Source organism: Triticum dicoccoides, chromosome 7A (genome assembly GCF_002162155.2).
Source record: "Triticum dicoccoides isolate Atlit2015 ecotype Zavitan chromosome 7A, WEW_v2.0, whole genome shotgun sequence".
Lineage (NCBI taxonomy): Eukaryota > Viridiplantae > Streptophyta > Magnoliopsida > Poales > Poaceae > Triticum > Triticum dicoccoides.
The window spans coordinates 322,813,609-322,831,742 of NC_041392.1; positions in this window are offsets into that span (position 1 = coordinate 322,813,609).

Here is an 18,134-nt window from a genome sequence, read left to right on the forward strand (position 1 = left end):
GAATATGATTAATAGATAATTTTCACAGGTACAGCAATTTATTTTAGAATTTTTGGGGTTGCAGAAGTTTGTGTTAGTTACAAATTACTACAGACTATTCTGTTTTTGACAGATTCTGTTTTTCGTGTGTTGTTTGCCTATTTTAATGAATCTATGGCTAGTAAAAGAGTTTATAAACCATAGATAAGTTGTAATACAGTAGGTTTAACACCAATATAAATAAATAATGAGTTCATTACAGTACTTTTAAGTGGTGTTTTGTTTTCTTTCGCTAACGGAGCTCACGAGTTTTCTGTTAAGTTTTGTGTTGTGAAGTTTTCAAGATTTGGGTAAAGATTCGATGGACTATGGAATAAGGAGCGGCAAAGAGCCTAAGCTTTGGGATGCCCAAGGCACCCCAAGGTAATATTCAAGGACAAACAAAAGCCTAAGCTTGGAGATGCCCCGGAAGGCATCCCCTCTTTCGTCTTCGTTCATCGGTAACTTTACTTGGAGCTATATTTTTATTTACCACATGATATGTGTTTTGCTTGGAGCGTCATTTTATTTTATTTAGTTTTGCTTGATGTTTGAATAAAATACCAAGATCTGAAATTATTAAATGTTAGAGAGTCTTCATATAGTTGCATAATTATTTGACTACTCATTGATCTTCACTTATATCTTCTGGAGTAGTTTGTCGTTGCTCTAGTGCTTCACTTATATCTTTTTGGAGCACGGTGGTGGTTTTATAGAAATAGATGAACTCTCATGCTTCACTTATATTATTTTTAGAGTCTTTAGAATAGCATGGTAATTTTCTTAAATAATCCTAATATGCTAGGCATCCAAGAATAGTAAAAACTTTCTTATGAGTGTGTTGAATACTAAGAGAAGTTTGATGCTTCATGATTGTTTTGAGATATGGAGGTAATAGTATCAAAGTCATGATAGTTGAGTAGTTGTGAATTTGAGGAATACTTGTGTTGAAGTTTGCAAGTCCCGTAGCATGCACGTATGGTAAACGTTGTGTAACAAATTTGAAACATGAGGTGTTATTTGATTGTCTTCCTTATGAGTGGCGGTCGGGGACGAGCGATGGTATTTTCCTACCAATCTATCCCCCTAGGAGCATGCATGTAATGCATGGTTTTTGATGACTTGTAGATTTTTGCAGTAAGTATGTGAGTTCTTTATGACTAATGTTGAGTCCATGGATTATATGCACTCTTACCCTTCCATCATTGTTAGCCTCTTCGGTACCGTGCATTGCCCTTTCTCACATTGAGAGTTGGTGCAAACTTCGCCGGTGCATCCAAACCCCGTGATATGATACTTTCACATATAAACCTCTTTATATCTTCCTCAAAACAGCCACGATACCTACCTATTATGGCATTTCCATAGCCATTCCGAGATATTTTGCCATGCAACTTTCCACCGTTCCGTTTATTATGACATGCATCATCATTGTCATATTGCTTTGCATGATCTGGTAGTTGACATCATAATTGTGGCAATGCCACCATTCATAATCCTTTCATACATGTCACTCTTGATTCATTATCCATCCCGGTACACCGCCAGAGGCATTTATATAGAGTCATACTTTGTTCTAGTATCGAGTTGTAATCTTTGAGTTGTAAATAAATAGAAGTGTGATGATCATCATTCATAGAGCATTGTGCAAAAAAGAAAAGAAAAACAAGGCCAAAAAAATGGGGCCAAATAAAAAAGAAAGGCCAAATAAAAAAGGGGCCAAATAAAAAAAATAAAAATAAAATAAAAGGGATAATGCTACTATCCTTTTTTCCACACTTGTGCTTCAAAGTAGCACCATGATCTTTATGATAGAGAGTCTCTTGTTTTGTCACTTTCATATACTAGTGGGAATTTTTCATTCTAGAACTTGGCTTGTATATTCCAATAATGGGCCTCCTCAAGTGCACTAGGTCTTCGTGAGCAAGCAAGTTGGATGCACACCCACTTAGTTTCTTTTGTTGAGCTTTCATACATTTATAGCTCAAGTGCATCCGTTGCATGGCAATCCCTACTCCTTGCATTAACATCAATCGATGGGCTTCTGCATAGCTCATTGATTAACCTCGTTGATGTGAGACTTTCTCCTTTTTGTCTTCTCCACATAACCCCCCTCATCATATTCTATTCCACCCATAGTGCTATATCCATGGCTCGCGCTCATGTATTGCGTGAAGGTTTATAAAGTTTGAGATTACTAAAGTATGAAACAATTGCTTGGCTTGTCATCGGCGTTGTGCATGATGAGAGCTTTCTTGTGTGACGAAAATGGAGCATGACTAAACTATATGATTTTGTAGGGATGAACTTTCTTTGGCCATGTTATTTTGAGAAGACATTATTGCTTAGTTAGTATGCTTGAAGTATTATTGTTTCTATGTCAATATTAAACTTTTGTCTTGAATCTTATGGATCTCAATATTCATACCACTGTTAAGAAGAATTACATTGAAATTATGCCAAGTAGCATTCCACATCAAAAATTCTGTTTTTATCATTTACCTGCTCGAGGACGAGCGGGAATTAAGCTTGGGGATGCTGATACATCTCCAACGTATCTATAATTTTTGTTTGCTCCATGCTATTATATTCTGTTTCGGATGTTTATGGGCTTTATTATACACTTTTACATTATTTTTGGGACTAACCTATTAACCCAGAGCCCAGTGCCAGTTTATGTTTTTTCCTTGTTTTAGAGTATCACAGAAAAGGAAAATCAAACGGAGTCCAATTGACCTGAAACTTCACGGAACTTATTTTTGGAAGGAAAGCAACCCGGGAGACTTGGAGCAAACGTCAAGGAAGCTTCGAGGAAGCCATAAGGTAGGGGGCGCGCCCACCCCCCTGGGCATGCCCTCCACCCTCGTGGGCCCCTCTTGGCCCCCTTACGTACTTCTCCCGCCTATATATCTCCATATACCCTAAAACGATCGGGGAGCACAATAGATCGGGAGTTCCGCCGTCAGAAGCCACTGTAGCCACCGAAAGCCAATCTAGACCCATTCCGGCACCCGGCCGGAGGGGGGAATCCCTCTCCGGTGGCCATCTTCATCATCCTGGTGCTCTCCATGACAAGGAGGGAGTAGTTCTCCCTCGGGGCTGAGGGTATGTAACAGTAGCTATGTGTTTGATCTCTCTCTCGTGTTCTTGAGGTGATACGATCTTGATGTATCGCGAGCTTTACTATTATAGTTGGATCTTATCATGTTTTCTCCCCCCCTCTACTCTCTTGTAATGGATTGAGTTTTCCCTTTGAAGTTATATTATCGGATTGAGTCTTTAAAGATTTGAGAACACTTGATGTATGTCTTGCCGTGCGTGTCTGTGGTGACAATGGGATACCACGTGATTCACTTGATGTATGTTTTGGTTATCAACTTGCGGGTTCCGCCCATGAACCTATGCATAGGGGTTGGAACACATTTTAGTCATGATTCTCCGGTAGAAACTTTGGGGCACTCTTTGAGGTTCTATGTGTTGGTTGAATAGATGAATCTGAGATTGTGTGATGCATATCGTATAATCATACCAACGGATACTTGAGGTGACATTGGAGTATCTAGGTGACATTGGAGTATCTAGGTGACATTGGAGTATCTAGTACGAACTCTAGGGTTGTTTGTGACACTTATAGGAATAGCCCAACGGATTGATTGGAAAGAATAACTTTGAGGTGGTCCGTACCCTACAATAATCTCTTTGTTTGTTCTCTGCTATTAGTGACTTTGGAGTGACTCTTTGATGCATGTTGATGGATAGTTATGTGATCCAATTATGTTATTATTGTTGAGGGAACTTGCACTAGCGAAAGTATGAACCCTAGGCCTTGTTTCAGAACATTGCAAAACCATTTACGTTCACTTTTATCATTAGTTACCTTGCTGTTTTTATATTTTCAGATTACAAAAACCTATATCTACCATCCATATACCACTTGTATCACCATCTCTTCACCGAACTAGTGCACCTATACAATTTACCATTGTATTGGGTGTGTTGGGGACACAAGAGACTCTTCGTTATTTGGTTGCAGGGTTGCTTGAGAGAGACCATCTTCATCCTACGCCTCCTACGGATTGATAAACCATAGTTCATCCACTTGAGGGAAATTTGCTACTGTCCTACAAACCTCTGCACTTGGAGGCCCAACAATGTCTACAAGAAGAAGGTTGTGTAGTAGACATCAGCCTCCAGCTGCGAACTGGGGGAAGAGTTTTGGTAGATCTAGGGCTCTCTGATCAAGGAGGAGAGATGGGATCTGGAGCAAGATGAAATGAAGGCAATGAAACCTCTACAGCAGGCACCAGCCTTTTTGACAGCCAGGAACGGTTGATGAGGTAGTGTGGGGAAGCGGAGGCACCCACGTCCCATCAATCGCCACGCATCGACCAAGCCCGCAGGCGATTGGGGCCTGTGGCGCTCCGCACTTGCCCTTTGGCTTTGCCTTGAAGCCAAGTTCGAGTGCGCCTTGGGCTCGGGGGCTACTGTCGGCATCCTGGGAATGGGGGTACCTAGATTGGCTTGCCTTCGGCCCAGGGCGTGGCTCCATCGGCTGTCCAGTACGGCCTAGTATCAGCAACGACAACCCAAGACCCTCGCGAGGGGCCAAGACTTCCTAGGGGGCGGCCTCACTAGGCTGGCTGCCGAGGAGCGGAGATATCAATGCAAGGTGCACCTCGCGAGGTTCACATGACGTGAGCCATGACGACCATGGCCAGGCGGGTGCTAGCGGGCGCAACGTACCGGTTCCCTCTTTCGTGCCAAGGAGGCAATCGCAGGCGCGGAGTCCCGCGGAATCAAGCAAAGGTTTCCATATTGGTGCAACGAGACCAAGACCGCCACGACGATAGGATGGAGGTCATTGTGGAGCCCACTGCAGCGTCACCACCAGAGCCTTTGTAGGAGAAGACTAATTTTGTCAGGATAACTTGTACTAGTTGTCTCCCTTTGAATTTGGCTGTTGTGGGATCCTTTCCGCCTCATTTTGGAAGAGGACAAAGGCCATTATAAATAGGACTTAGCCACCCCCATATAGGGGACAGATCATTCAGACCATCCTCACACCCACTAGCTCATCGAGCTCAAGAACACCTCACCTCCTAAGGCCATTCATCCACTGTACTAGTTCATCCTCAGCCCCTCGAGGCAACCCTCCACAAAGCTGGAGTAGGGTATTACACTGCAAGGTGGCCCGAACCAGGATAAACTATGACGTGTCTCTTGTCCCTTGGGTTCGTCGAGCTAGGTTGTGGAATCGTTGGGCCGACAGTTTGGGAAGAGGGAGTTCTTCATACACACCCCAGTGTTCAAACCTCTCAAGGGTCTGCAGAACCCTGAATCCGACACTCACTGGCAAGTTTGAAATCATAATTGAGTTATTTAATGGCCCAATATGCCTTATGTTCTAGCTCAAGAGGCAAGTGACACGCTTTTCCATAAACCATTTTATACGGAGACATACCATAGGGTTCTTATAAGCAGTTCTATAAGCCCATAATGCATCATCAAGTTTCTTAGACCAATTATTTCTAGATATATTAACAGTCTTTTGCAAAATTAATTTAATATCTCTATTTCTCAATTCTAATTCACCACTAGACCGAGGATGATATGGAGATGCAATTCTATGATTAACATCATACTTAGCAAGCATTTTACGGAAGGAACCACGAATAAAATATGAACCACCATCAGTCATTAAATATCTAGGGACTCCAAACCTAGGAAAAATAACTTCTTTAAGCATCGAAGTGTAATGATCGACACTACTAGATGGAATAGCTTCTGCCCACTTAGTAACGTAATCAACAACAATTGTAATACGTGTATACCCATTAGAGGAAGGAAAAGGTCCCATATAATCAAAGCCCCAAACATCAAATGGTTCAATAACAAGTGAATAGTTCATAGGCATTTCCTGACGTCCACTAATGTTACCAATTATTTGACATTGATCACAAGACAAGACAAACTTACAAGAATCATTAAAGAGAGTAGGCCAATAGAAATCGGATTGTAATACCTTATGTGTAGTTCTATCTCCAGCGTGCTGTCCTCCGTAAGACTCGGAGTGGAACTTGCGTAGGATCTATTCCTGTTCATGCTCAGGTACACAATGACTAATAACACCATATACTCCTTCTTTATAAAGGTGTGGGTCATCCCAAAAGTAATGTATTAAATCATAGAAAACCTTTTTCGTTTGCTGGTATGTGAAACTAGGTGGTATAAATTTAGCAACAATACAGGTAGCTTAATAAGCATGCCATGGAGTATTATGAGATGCGTTTATTACATTTAATTTTTCATCAGGAAAGCTACCGTCAATAGGTAGTGGGTCATCCAGAACATTTTCTAACCTAGACAAGTTGTCTGCAATGGGGTTCTCAGCCCCCTTTCTATCAGTAATAATATGAAAATCAAATTCTTGCAGCAAGAGAACCCATCTAATAAGTCTAGGCTTAGCATCTTTCTTTTCCATAAGATATTTAATAGGAGCATGATCAGGGTGAACAATTACTTTGGAATCAACAATATAAGGTCTGAACTTATCACATGCAAATACAACTACTAAAAATTCTTTTTTAGTGGTAGCATAATTTCTCTGGGCACTATCTAGAGTTTTACTAGCATACTAGATAACATTTACTTTCTTATCAACTCTTTCTCCTAGAATAGCACCAACAGCATAATCACTAGCATCATACATAATTTCAAAGGGTAAGTTCTAATCAGGTGGCTGAACAATAGGTGCAGAAATCAAGGATTTCTTAAGTATTTCAAATGCTTCTACACAATCATCATCAAAAACAAAGGGAACAACTTTTTGTAAGAGATTAGTGAGAGGCCTAGAAATTCTATACAAGTCTTTAATAAACCTCCTATAGAAATCAGCATGACCAAGGAAACTTCTTATACCTTTGATATCTTAGGACACGACATCTTTTCAATAGCATGTACTTTAGCTTTATCAACTTCAATACCTCTTTCAGAAACTTTATGACCCAAGACAATACCTTCATTAACCATAAAGTGGCACTTTTCCCAATTCAAGACAAGATTAGTTTCTTCACATCTCTAGAAAACTAGGTCAAGGTTGCTTACACAATCATCAAAACAAGTTCCGTAAACTAATAAATCATCCGTGAAGACATGAACAATCTTTTCACAGAAATCAGAGAATATAGCAGTCATACATCTTTGAAAGTTAGCAGGTGCATTGCATAAACCAAAAGGAATATGTCTATAAGCAAAAGTACCAAAAGGGCTATTAGAGGTAGCATAATTTCTGGTTTTCTCTTGATCCTCTTTTGAGACAAGTATTTGAGAGAAACCAGAATAACCATCTAGAAAGCAAAAATGTGTATGCTTGGATAATCTTTCTAGCATTTGATCAATAAAAGGTAAAGGGTAAGGATATTTTCTAGTAGCTTTATTTAATTTGCGGAAATCAATTACCATTCTATAACCTGTAACAATTCTTTGAGGAATCAATTCATTCTTATCATTAGTAACAACAATAATACCTCCCTTCTTAGGGACACAATGAACATGATTTACCCATTGACTATCAACAATAGGATAAATTATACCTGCCTCCTGAAGCTTTAGTATTTCATTTATTACCACTGCTTTCATCTTAGGATTTAACCGTCGTTGATGATCAACAACCGGTTTATTATCTTTCTCCAATTTAATTTTGTGCTAACATAGAGTGGGACTAATGCCTTAAGATCATCAAGAGTATATCCAGTAGCGGCATGGTGCTTCTTCAGAGTTTCCAAGAATTTCTTTTCTTCATGCTCTGAAAGGTTAGCACTAATAATAACAGGATATATCTTCTTTTCATCAAGATAAGCATATTTTATAGTATCAGGTAATTGTTTAAGCTCAAACACGGGATCACCCTTAGGTGGAGGAGGATCCCCAAGGATTTGAAATTGTGTTTCAAAATAGTTCCTTGATTAAAGAATACTTCATCTATTTCCCTTCTTTCATTTATAAACATACCATTTTCATGGTCTAGCAAATATTGTTCTAAGGGGTCGGCAGGAGGCACGTCAATAGAAGCAAGACCAATAATTTCATCCTTGCTAGGCAATTATTTATCATGGGGTTGTCTATGAAAGTTAGAGAAATTAGAATCATGAGACATATCCCCTAAACCAATAATAATTTTATCTTTCTCATAGTCTATCTTAGCATTAACAGTATTCAAGAAAGGTCTACCAAATATAATGGGACAAAAGTTATCTCGTGGGGAACCAAGAACAAGAAAATCAGTGGGATATTTTATCTTCCCACACAAGACTTCAACATCTCAAGCTTAATAGTAACATCAATTTCTTCTATCTCAGCAGGTGCAATATCATTCATAATTTCTTTATATAAGCTATCATAAATTGCACTCACACTAGCACCCACATCACATAAGCCATGATAACAATGATCTCCTATTTTAACAGAAACAACAGGCATGGCAACAACATGTCTATGCTTAACTTTAGTATCGGTATAGCAATCCTAGCAGCTTCATCACAGAAATAAATAACATGCCCATCAATATTATCAACTAAGAGATCTTTAAACATTGTAGTACTAGGTTCAACTTTAATTTGTTCAGAGGGTTTGGGTGTTCTAATATTACTTTCGTTAACCACAGTTGAAGCTTTAGCATGATCCTTTATTCTAATTGGAAAAGGTGGTTTCTCAATGTAAGTAGTAGTAACAATAGGATCAACATAATAAAAAATAGTTTCTCTATCGGTGTCAAAACCGGCGGATCTCGGGTAGGGGGTCCCGAACTCTGCGTCTAAGGCGGATGGTAACAGGAGGCAGGGAACACGATGTTTTACCCAGGTTCGGTCCATCTTGATTTGATCTACCACGAGATCGGAGAGGCTAAACCCTAGAAACTAGCCTATGGTATGATTGTATGTTGTCCTACGGACTAAAACCCTCCGGTTTATATAGACACCGGAGGGGGCTAGGGTTACACAAGGTCGGTTACAAAGGAGGAGATATACATATCCGTATTGCCTACCTTGCCTTCCACTCAAAGTAGAGTCCTATCCGGACACGGGGCGAAGTCTTCAATCTTGTATCTTCATAGTCCAACAGTCCGGCAAAGGATATAATCCGGCTGTCCGGATACCCCCTAATCCAGGACTCCCTCATTCTCCTTCAACTATAATAGGTTCAACTACATTAAATTCAATGGGAGGATGATATTGAAACCACTTCTCCTTCGGGATATCTACATGAGTAGCAAAAGATTCATAGAAAGAAGCTACTATCTCAGAGTCAAGTCCATATTTAGTTCTGAAATCACGAAAAGCATGGGTATCCATAAAAGATTTAACACAATCAAACTTAAGGTTTATACCTGACTCTTTACCTTCGTCGAGATCCCAATCTTCAAAGTTGTGTTTAATTCTTTCCAATAAATCCCATTTCAATTCAATGTCCTTCTTCATATAGGAGCCAGTACAAGAAGTATCGAGCATGGATTGATCATTATGAGAAAGCTGAGCATAAAAATTTTGAATAATAATTTCTCTTGAGAGCGCATGACTAGGGCATGAATATAACATTGACTTAAACCTCCCCCAAGCTTGAGCGATACTTTCTCCTTCATGAGGCCAAAAAAATATAATTCCGATCACGATGAACCAGATGCATAGGGTAAAACTTCTGATGAAATTTCAATCTCAATCGATTGTAGTTCCATGATCCAATGTCATCCAATAGCCTATACCATGTCAATGCCTTTACCTTCAAAGATAAAGAGAAGACCTTCTTCTTGACAACATCCTCGGGCATACCTGCAAACTTGAATAATCCACAAACTTCATCCACATAGATTAGGTGCATATCGGGATGTAATGTTTCATCTCCTGCATAAGGATTAGCTAGCAATTTATCTATCATACCCGAAGGAATTTCATAATAAATATTTTCAGTAGGTGAAGTAGGTTGAGGAGCAACTAATTGTGGCTTTGTTTGAGGTGAAGATACCCCTAACAAACCGCTCAAAGGATTATTTTCCATAGTAACAAGTGACAGTAAATTTCAGCACACTATATAAATGTTTCCTTACAAAATTTCACTTACCAAAGGCGCTTCACTCCCCAACAACGGTGCCAGAAAAGAGTCTTGATGACCCACAAGTATAGGGGATCTATCATAGTCCTATTGATAAGTCAGAGTGTCGAACACAACGAGGAGCAGAAGGAAATGACAAGTGGTTTTCAGCAAGGTATTCTCTGTAAGCACTGAAATTATTGGTAACAGGTAGTTTTGTGATAAGAAAATTCGTAACGGGTAACAAGTAAATAAAGTAAATAAGGTGTAGCAAGGTGGCCCAATCCTTTTTGTAGCAAAGGACAAGCCTGAACGTACTCTTATATAAAGCAAAGCACTCCCGAGGACATATGGGAATTGTTGTCAAGTTAGTTTTCATCATGCTCATACGATTCATGTTCGTTACTTTGATAATTTGACATGTGGGTGGACCAGTGCTTGGGTACTTCTCTTCCTTTGACAAGCCTCCCACTTGAGATTAACCCCTCTCGCAAGCATCCCCAACTACGAAAAGAAGAATTAAGGGAAACCTAACCATAGCATGAAACATATGGATCCAAATAAGCCCCTTACGAAGCAACGCATAAAGTAGGGTTTAAGCTTCTATCACTCTAGCAACCCATCATCTACTTATTACTTCCCAATGCCTTCGCCTAGGCCCAAATAATGGTGAAGTGTCATGTAGTCGACGTACACATAATACCACTAGAGGAGAGACAACATACAACTCATCAAAATATCGAATGAATACAAAATTCACATGATTACTTATAACAAGACTTCTCCCATGTCCTCGGGAACAAACATAACTACTCACAAAGAATTTTCATAATCATAATCAGAGGAGTATTAATTATCATTAAGGATCAGAAAATAAAATCTTCCACCGGATAAACCAACTAGCATCAACTACAAGGGGTAATCAACACTACTAGCAACCCACAGGTACCAATCCGAGGTTTTGGTACCAAGATCGAATACAAGAGATGAACTAGGTTTTGAGAGGAGATGGTGCTGGTTAATATGTTGATGGAGATTGACCACCTCTTTATAAGAGGATCGATGGTGATGATGATGGCGATGATTTTCCCCTCCCGGAGGGATGTTTCCCCGGTAGAACAGCTCCGTCGGAGCCCTAGATTGGTTCTGCCCAGGTTCCGCATCGAGATGGCGGAGCTTCGTCCCGAAAGCTTCCTTATGTTTTTTTCCAGGTTTAAACACACCATATAGCCAAAGATGCGCACTGGAGGCCAGCCAGGGCGCCCATAAGGTCGGGGGCATGCCCAGGGGGTAGGGCACGCCCTCCACCCTTCTAGCTAGCTGGTGGCCCCCCTATGGTACTTACTTCGCCCAATATTTTTTATATATTCCAAAAATAAGCTCCGTGAAGTTTCAGGACTTTTGAAGTTGTGCAGAATAGGCCTCTAATATTTTCTCCTTTTCTAGTTCAGAATTCTAGCTGCCGCCATTCTCCCTCTTCATGTAAACCTTATAAAATAAGAGAGAATAGACATAAGTATTGTGATATCATGTGTAATAAAAGCTCATAATATAAGAAATATCGATATAAAAGCATGATGCAAAATGGACGTATCAATAGGAAGTATGTTAGACTTAGATGTGATTTTAATATACTACATGATGCTCTCTTCGTGTTTCGATTGCTATCTTTCATGTGCGCATCATCAAAATTATCGATGGCTAGCTTAATGGCTTTAAAGAAAAGCGCTTGTTAGGAGGCAACCCAATATTTTTCCTTGTTGTTTTTATATAAATAATTCATCTAGACTCTGGTTATATGTACTTTTTTGTTTTAATTAGTGTTCGTGCCAAGTCTGACCTTTGGGATAGCTTACGGTGATAGTTGATTTGATCTTGCTGGAAAACAGAAACTTTTGTGCCCGGGAAGATAATTCTCATTTTTAACAGAAGCATGATAAAATACTGATTCTTTTTGCAGCATATTAAGATACAAATTTCCCACGTTTTCCTAAGTTTTCTGAATTTTTGGAGTTACAGAAGTATTCGAGCATTACAGATTACTACAGACTATTCTGTTTTTGACAAATTCTGTTTTCTATGTGTTGTTTGCTTATTTTGTGAATCTATGGGTAGTATCGGGGGATATGAACCATGGAATAGTTGGAATACAGTAGATATTACACCAATATAAATAAAGAATGAGTTTACAACATTACTGTCGGTGTCAAAACCGGCGGATCTCGGGTAGGGGGTCCCGAACTGTGCGTCTAGGCCGGATGGTAACAGGAGGCAGGGGACACGATGTTTTACCCAGGTTCGGGCCCTCTTGATGGAGGTAAAACCCTACGTCCTGCTTGATTAATATTGATGATATGGGTGTTACAAGAGTAGATCTACCACGAGATCAGAGAGGCTAAACCCTAAAAGCTAGCCTATGGTATGATTGTATGTTGTGATTGTTGTCCTACGGACTAAAACCCTTCGGTTTATATAGACACCGGAGACGGTTAGGGTTACACAAGGTCGGTTACAAAGGAGGAGATATACATATCCATATTGCCTAGCTTGCCTTCCACGCCAAGTAGAGTCCCATCCAGACACGAGACGAAGTCTTCAATCTTGTATCTTCATAGTCTAATAGTCCGGCCAATGGAGATAGTCCGGCTGTCCGGAGACCCCATAATCCAGGCCTCCCTCAGTAGCCCCTGAACCAGGCTTCAATGACGATGAGTCCGGTGCGCAGTATTGTCTTCGGCATTGCAAGGCGGGTTCCTTCTCCGAATACATCACAGAAGAATTGTAATACGAGGATAGTGTCCGACCCTGCAAAATAAGTTCCACATTCCATCGCAGAGAGAATAATATTTTTGTAGATCTAATTTGTTGGCTTGTTTTGGCAGCATGACGTTATGTCATGGCCCAGTGATTATTTGAACCGTTTCTTTTAACAAGCTCCACACATAACGCGAGGCGGTTCCTTGACACGTCTCACCGAAGCGGAGATCGTGTTCCCCTAATTACGGGATTCTCATTAATGCAGTCGTGGGTAACCCAACTGTGTCTAGGACTCCTAGATTATAGGCAAGTCTAAAACGGCTACGGAGAGGACGCTTGATATTCACCCTCTTTATAAGGGGACAAGGTTTTCGCTTTTTCCCTCTTGTGCTCAATTGAACCCTTCCCCCGCCTCGAGTTCTAACACCCAGAGCCCAGGTTAGGTGCTTCGAACCATCAACCATGTCCGGATCTAGCCTTCAAGGCCGATGGACGCCTTCCTCCGTTATGGAAGAGGACATTAAGAAGTTGAGGGAGGCCAGATACCTGACCGCCGAGGTTTCACATTGGCTGCCTGCTCAAGGGTAGATCATCCCTACTCCCGAACCCAACGAGAACGTTGTGTTTGTCTCCCACTTCCTCCGAGGTCTAGGCCTCACTCTGGATCCTTTCGTCAGAGGTTTGATGTTCTATTACGGGCTAGATTTCCATGATCTAGCTCCGGACTCCTTTCTCCACATCTCGACATATATTGTCGTGTGCGAGGCCTTCCTCCGCATCACCCCTCACTTCGTCTTGTGGCTCAAGACATTGGAAGTGAAGCCGAAGATGATCGAGGGGCAACATGCAGCGTGCGGAGGTGCATCAATAGGTAAGATGGCAGGAGCTCCATGGCCGAAAGGTTCCTTCCCAGAGGTGTCCGAATTATGGCAGTGGGAGTGGTTTTACGTCACAGCTCCCAGAAGTGCCAAGTGGGCGGCTGCCCCTGCTTTCCGCTCGGGCCCCCACCACAACTGATGTCATGGATTAGCAGAGGTCTGAGTTGGGGTCCAGCCAAGGACGTGCCTATACTGCAAAGCCGCATCTGAGATCTCTTCGAGGGAGATTTTAATTTGTTTGCGATAATACAAGTCATGCTGGTTCGTCAAGTCCAGCCTTGCAAACGCCGACCCCTTCGCTTGCGGGAGTTCAACCTAGAGGGACCACGTGCCATTCAAAGTTTCCTCGGCCTGACGCACGAGGAGATGTACAAGTCATTCTTCGGACCTCAAGTAGAATGTTTGGATATTACCGAGGACGTGGGCCTGAGCAGTAACCGCGCCGCCGAACAAGTAAGAAATCCTCTAGCCGAACACATTGTCTTTTATTCGAAGTTATTTCTGAGAGTTTGCTTTTTGACCAGGATTGGCTAACAAAGGCGAAGATGATTCGGTGTTTGGCCCCCCTCCCTAAGGGTTTGGAAAATCCGGTATTGGAAAAGATGCTCGAGGTCGCACCTTGCCCGGAGCCCTTGAAGGAAGATACCGGGGGGGGGGATAACACGGGTTGACGCGGGCCCCCATCGCTGCCCGTTTCAACCGATGGAACGAGCGTCTCCATGAAGGAGGACGACCGGGGGAGGAAAAGGACTGCTTCCGAGGATCCGGAAGCCGAAGCCTCCAAACGGGAGAAGAAGTCTCCCACAGAGGGTCCTGCCTCGGGGGGTGCTTTTGCCGCACAAAGTCCGCGGGGGGATCAGCCCTCCAACGAGTCGTAAGTGATCCAAAATACTTTAATAGTAAAGGTATGCTATCTTTTTTCTCTGAGGAAATAACCACCGCATATATCTTGCAGTTCGGGCCTTAGCCCCTATCAGATGAGCTCGTCTTCGGGGGATCTTCTTCTAGAGATGATGGAGAACGAAATGCCTCCCCCGGACTCCTCCGCTCCAGAAGCGGGAGACTTCGAAGTGTCGTCACGGAGGGCCTCTCCGGATCCGGTGAGGCCAGAAGATAATCCCATAGACCCCCAAAGTCCCCAGTGTTCGGCTCCCGAAGAGAGCAGACAAAAGAGTCCGACACCGTCTGGTGTGCGGTCGGACATTCTGAGGGAGTTGGTGGGGCGAGCGGCCATCTCAGAAGAACACCGTATGCTGATGGATACGGTGATGGAGCGAATCTCTTCCGCCGAAAGCGGATTACATGAAGCCTTTATGAGTATACTGACAGGCTTTGAGGTATGTGAGATAATATGTGATAGTACTGCACATGTTAGGTGTGCCCTGTGTAGATAGTAGCCCCTGAGACTCCGGTTGTCGTCGAGAACGGCGGTGAACAGAGGATCATATTCCCAGGCAATGACTAGACTGCCCCTATGTGCAGGTGGTGGAAGCTCCGGTGGCTAGCCGGACTAGTGAGTTTGCCAAATTAAAATGGCAACTGGATGCGGCAGACGCCGACATCGAGCTTGTTAACAAGAGGCTTGACGAGGCACAGGGTAAGTGTTATTATCTGGTGAACGCCACATAGTAAGAGCAGCATGATGCCAGTATCTTTAATGTGTTGTGACTGCAGATGGAGCTGCCACCCTGGAAACCTTGCGGGCAGAACTTTCCCGAGCCAAGGAACAACCGAGGATTAGTAATGCGGCTACTTTGAAGGCAGCCGAAGAGTTGAAAGCCGAGAAGGCCACACATTGCGAGAGCCAAGAGAAGATGGCCAAGATGGATGTAGAACTAAAAGACACTGCCGACCGTTGCCGGGTCCTTGAAAAAGAAAACCGAGCGAAGGCAACAGACCTTGAGAAGGCCGCGGCGGCGGACAAAGACACCCGTTCTGCTATGAGAGCGAAGAAGGAGGAGCTGCGGGAAGCCGGGGATATTGTGGCCGGAAAACCTTCATGTTACGGAGCAAGTTCGGAGATCCACGGTATGCCCCTCTGGATCGCCTGTGGAGTTCGGCGGATGCGTATATGGATTTGGCGGCGAGCGCTGCTGATGCGGCCAAGTACTTCCAAGGTCAGACAGATCATGAAGTGGATCAGCTATTCCACGTTCCAGAGCGTCTTCTTTCATTGACTAACCAGCTAGCCAAATGGGCCGAACTGAATAGGTTGTCCGGACTCGCCATGAGGTCTGTTGTGGATCAGCTATGGCCCGAAAAGCCAAAGCCGAACATCTATTTCAGCTTGGTGCAGCAGTTCCTTGGTGCGGTGCCACGCATTAATGTGATGAAGAGGTCGGCGTGCATAGAAGGCTCGCGGATGGCCCTTGCCCGTGTTAAAGCATACTGGGTGGAGATGGACGCTACCACTGTTGCGGCGCAGGGTTCGGCCATAGGCCGAGTGGCTGCCGAGCACTATTTCGAGGAGGTTCTCGAGGGTGCTCGTTTAATAGAGGCCTAGTGCTCGAAGAATATTATGTTTGAGTGATATGTATTCTCATTGTAAACACAATGCTTTTATGAAGTTTTTATAAGGCTATGTTTATACTTTTGCCTGAAAGTAGTATGATGCCTCCTGGGCGGCCATTTATGTATACATGTGTATAACCTGAAAGATTGCAGCCGTCGGCTTCAACCCCCACGCATATAATGCGGAGGTGCTCACAAAAACACGTGTTCACACTTAACCCAACGTCTTGGTCCTATTAAGGAGGTGATAGCGTAGCGAGTGAGGCAACCGGGCTATAATGCTTATCACTTTCACATAGCCATAGGAGTTTGACAGTTGGGCTACTAGATAGCCCCTAGTGTCTCCGCACTCTCCCGATCGCGGGGTGCATACATGCCTTGTCGGAAAACGGCCCTTCGTTAAGGCGGAGGAATTCTAACATTCCGGTAGGTCATCGAGTGGTTAACCAGTCTCACGCTATATCATGACAGTCAGTTTTCGGCTTTCTCTACTGAGGTGCTCGTCCGGATGAACCAGGGCACAATCGCAGTAGTTCTCCTGGTGCTACCTTAGCCGGTAAAGCGGAACGTAAGGCACCAAAACACAGGAGCCGGGCAAACCCAACATTTGACCAAAGACAATGATTCGGAGCTGATGCATATAAGGCCAAACTCGCGACGCTAAACACTCCCTAAGGTATTCAGTCTTTGTGGTATAAACCGGGCCTAAATAGTGCCCTTCGTAAGGAGCCCCTTGTGTCCAGGTACATGCATTATTGTGACGTGGCCACATGCCAAGACGTCAGCATCCTTCTCAACTGTGCTGAGAATTCGGTGGATATGTATCAACAAGAGACAGTAAAAAAGGTTTACGCAGGGTCTTAATCTAAAAAGAATCCTTGGAGCGGGTCCCTGCTGCACGTCTGCGCCTGTGTCTCCGTTGTGCTGTATCCTGGACGGGTGTAGCACGATGATCATCTGTAAAAGAGAGGAACTTAGGTGAAAAAGTTGTCGTGCGAAAAGATAGTTTTTAAAGAAACCATATATAATTCAAGATGAGTAAAAATTGCCACTTGTCCGCGCGCTTTGATCCCCTTGTATTTGTAATAGGGGTGTGACCATTGACCCGGTATAAATTACATATAGTGGCGTCGGACTTGACTAACCGTGTCCGAGGTCTTGACGACCTGTTAAATGCTTTAGTTGGTGAGGCCGTTTTTAGTGTGTGGCTGCCAAGGCAGCCGCACTCTCTTCGGCACGCAAAGATCGCTTAATACTTCCTTTTACTGTAATGATGCCACGTGGGCCGGGCATCTTGAGTGTGAGGGAAGCGTAGTGCGGTATGGCATTAAAGCGAGCGAAAGCTTCGCATCCGAGTAGTGCTTGATAGCCACTTCGGAATGGAGCGATGTGGAAGGTTAAACGTTTGCTATGGAAGTTATCGGGGGAGCCGAATATAACTTTTAATAGCAGGGAGCCCGTGCAATGAGCCCCTGGGCCTGACATTACTCCTTTAAAGGTAGTATTGCTATGGCAAATTTTTGTTGGGTCTATCCCCATTTCGCGGATTGTATCCTGATATATCAGGTTTAGACTGCTGCCACCGTCCATCAGGACTCGTGTGCAGTGATATCCGTCAATTATTGGGTCTAATACCAGGGCAGCCCATCCTGCATGCCGGATACTTGCTGAGTAATCACGATGGTCGAAAGTGATTGGTTGAGACGACCAGTGGCAGGGCTCCGCGGTGATAGGCCCTTGGGCATATTTTTCTGGGAGTGATGTTTTGTTTCTTCCCTTGATCACGTGTAACACGTTTATTGTTTTGACTTCTGGTGGAAATTTCTTTTGTTCCCCAGTGTCTTGCTTGAGAGGCTCATCCTCGTCTTCGCTTGGTGCATCCTCCCC